Source organism: Cygnus olor, chromosome 18, assembly GCF_009769625.2.
Source record: "Cygnus olor isolate bCygOlo1 chromosome 18, bCygOlo1.pri.v2, whole genome shotgun sequence".
Lineage (NCBI taxonomy): Eukaryota > Metazoa > Chordata > Aves > Anseriformes > Anatidae > Cygnus > Cygnus olor.
This window is the reverse complement of record NC_049186.1, coordinates 4,968,058-4,972,082: the sequence shown is the minus strand read 5'-3', so window position 1 is coordinate 4,972,082 and position 4,025 is coordinate 4,968,058.

Sequence of the window (4,025 nt, the reverse complement as noted above, 5' to 3'; positions counted from 1 at the left end):
CTTGCTTTTCCTCTCCCACCTCCTCACGTCCATCTACAGAAAACGCAGTGTATAAGCTTTACTCCAATTTTAAATGCTCTAGTGCTGCATTTATTTTAGCCTTGGGTAAGAAAAGGTCAGACATTTCAGGAGAGTGGTAAAAAATAGCTCCCAAAAGAATTAAATTTTCCAGCACCAGGCATCTCTGTCAGCAGACAATTTTGCAGCACCACCTCCCTCCAAATGCTACCATTCCTTGCACCACGACTGCAATCTCTTAACTGCTGCAGGGGTGGAAAAAATGACCCCGGCAGAGGTAAGCGGTCATCATACCTCACCCTTGGATTTTACCACTGGAAACAACTTTGCAGCCAGATGTGCTGCAGTGAGTCTACACATGACCACACGGAGAAGGCACGCAACTCCCCCGCTACGTTCAGCCCAGTTAGCACTGCCAATTTTGGTGATGTGTTGAGGCTGGTTAGGATTCCCCAGGACAACGGCTGTTTCATCTGCCTGTACAGTGGGAACCCTAACAATTTGGTTTAACGTGTGAAAACAGCCAATTCCAGCAGCAGATGTATGATACTACCCTCTCACAGAAAACAAGATCAATTAGCCCCTTTCTTTGAGACAAACGAAGATGAAACAAACTATGTGAGACTTCCTCTTTTGTTTGTTTATTGTTCCAGATACAATTTAGCAGTGAACGAATGTGAGCAGTACACAGCATTCTCAACAGCTGACCACACCATGACTCACTCACTACACACTGGTAACTCAATGACTGCATTCCTGACCTACTTGGGGAATTAAGATGGCATTTCAAACAGACTTTCCACTTTAGAAAAAGGAGCATCTCACAGCTATTCCAAAGTTCCTGGCTGGGATCCGCTAATTAGATGAGCTTGATACGTACGAGATAATATTCAAAGTAAAAATAATTCACATGGACTCCCATGTTGTCCTTGCAGAAAGCCAGATTCAAAGACGTAGTGCTAGCACTACGTTTTCATCTCCTTACCTTACCTTTAGGAATTCTTACTATCTAGTGCTTCTTCCATAACTCACAGTCTGAATATGTACTCAGACCAGAATCTCTGCTGTTTCATTTGACATTTAGAGAGGACTCGCATGAAAGATCAGATTCCTGGAACATGTCAAAAGCCCTATAAAACCCCACTTCTCTGAGAAAAGCTTTAGTCATATTATGGAGAAAAGAGAATCATGCACATGCCACAAAGAAAAGGTATGCATTTTCACTACACGTTTTCTACCACCTCTGAGGTTATGCTGGTCAGACAACTTCCAGAGAAACACAGGAAGAAAAGCCTAAAACATTGAGGTTTTAAAGACTTGTCTCTGGCCTTTTTCATATAGTCCTCATGTCATATCAACATGATTCATCGAGAAAAGCTTGGGAGGTAGTAAGGTGAAACTGTCTTCTTAAGGAGATGCTTATGCCACACATTCACTGCTTGATTACCACACAAATTCCTTATAGTCAGTAGTTACTGCATGTTTCAGAACTGGCTATTTCACTCTTCAGAGGAAAATATATTTTCTAAAATAGTCTGTTATATACAGCATGGTTTTTGAATTCTCTTCCCACCATTCTTATAGGAATAAATCCAGTTTATTAAAAATTCTGAGAAACTGCGGATTTATTTCCCTGCCAGACACATGTAGCCTGGATACAGTGATTAAGAGAAACAAGGGACTGGGGGATGCTTTTTTTTTTTTTTTTCCCCTCCCCAAAACTAGTCTGGAAACTCCTACTTGTTCTCTTCTGGTGGATATTAACGAGAACTTTTGCCTTTGATTCATTCTGAGAAATGCCTAAGAGGAATTTAATCAAAATATTTGACATAGTTTGCAAAAAACCCTGTAACTCCCCTGAAGAATGCAGAAGGCAATGTAAGATGGAAAATAACACTGTAGGAGCAAAAAGCAGAGGGTTTATGGTGGGTATGGGGCCACAATCTGTTCCAGCTATTACTATTCTTATTTCCTTTGAAGAAAATGACAGCGAAAATGCATCTCTTTGCTATGAGATACATCTGCCACATTCACTGGCACAACTCCTCATAGGGTTGGCACAGTCAACCACTTTGTCTTAACTACTAATGCACTGGGCCAAGCCCAATTATAGGTACTTACACCAGCTTGAGCACAAAGGAGATGCTATCAAATCACGTAGCACAGAGTTTACCAATTTCAGAGGCAAACTATGCAAAGAAAAGCAAACGTAAGAAATCTGTAGGGTAACTTTCTAAAGATGAAATCCCTACCAAGGCTCCTAACAGAGTCAAAGGAGGGGAAATCTGCTGTTTTCTGTCTTCGACTCTTCCACCTAGAGCTCCTTGGCTAAATCATTCTAACTTACAAAAAGAAAAAAAAAATACACTGGATCTCTGTTCCATGCTCAAAGACTTGTCTGTGCCTGTATGAAAGACTAGAAACACATCCAAAAAGACTGAGGATGTGTAACAAAATACTCTTTTTCCCTGATCCACCCAAGATCAGACCAAGCCACAACAACCTATTCTTTATTTGCTCAATAGTGTCATAACAGTGGGTTACACTGAAGCACACCTACTGGGAAGTAAGGAACACACATAAATAAGAGCCCCAGAAGAAGGGAGAATAATGAAAAGAGGAAGAAGAAGAAAAAAAAGGCAGCTACAAAACACTTTGGCACAGATCCCTGACGAACAGAACACACACGTGTACACCTCCCCCCCCAAGCCAGCGGCCGCCGCCATTTTGTCATGCGGCCGGCGGCCGGCTTCGCGCATGCGCGTCCCCCCTCTCCCGCGTAAGGCCCGCCGCTGGCAGCGCCCGGCTGTGCCTACGGAGTGCGCATGCGCACTGCCTGACGCACACGCGCTCGGCGGTTTCGTGGCCTTTCTCTCCCGGAAGGAGCTGGCGGTTGCCATGGCAACGGGGCCTGCTGCAGGGCCGCTCCTTCCGGTCGCGCCACCCGGTTGCCGAAAGCTCCCCCCCCCCCCTACACACACACACCCCGGCCATGTCCAAGGGGATCCCGTTGGAGCCTGGCAGCGCCGTGCCGTGCCGTGCCTTCCTGCAGCAACCAGGGGCTGTACATGCAGGCATCCCTGTGCCTCATGGCTCAGGCAGAGGCTGCTTAACTGGCTTCATTTCTGTCTTAAATATGGGCTTCGTAAATGGTGGAGGGCTTTTACCACTGTCCTGTCATCAGCAGCATCTCGCCATTTCAGTCACACCGCCCACGGGAGGTGTGGTGGGATGGGGTTGATGGCAGCTGTTCTTCCATGCTTGAAGCTGTTGCTGGTGGCACAGAGTTAAACCAAGGTGTTTGAGGAAGTGTTTTTGTTCAGAGAAGGCTCAAATGTAAAACAATAAATACAAAAATACTTCATAAATAAACTGCAAAGTCTGCGAGACAAAGACTAAAAAATAAAAAATCATCCAAATCTTATTTCTCCTTTGCCTGCTTTCAAGGAGAACTTTGGAAAAGGATAAGGTTGGGATGAGGGAGAAGTCCCACATAAAAATTTCCTACCTTTATCCTATTGTACAGTCTGACAAAGGAAATTGTGGCCTAGACACACAGCAGCTTTCTGCCTGCTTGATTTTTAACATCATGAGACAACTTTGCCCACATAATTTCTTCATGTTGAACGAGAGGATTTTCAGATACTACATTTAGGTGAAGTCATGACTTGGTAGTAAAGCCAGCTTGATCTTATAATAAGGGTACACTGACTTAAGTGAAAACATTTAGAAGATAAAATGATTCTTAAAAGTCAAATAGTATAGTGTTACAGAATGTGTTGTAGTGTGAAACAGTGACCAGCTAATGAGATACTTGGTAGTATTATCAGATTCAAAAGAATTACATGAAACAAAAACCTAATCTGAAAAGATTCTGACCCTACAACTGGGTCAAAAAAATTTTCCTCCCTTTGTCAGCAGTTAATAAAAACCAAGAAAATCCTTCCTGATAATAAAGTGTTTAACAGGATTTCATAGGAGAGAGAAGTACACAAGAAGACATTCAG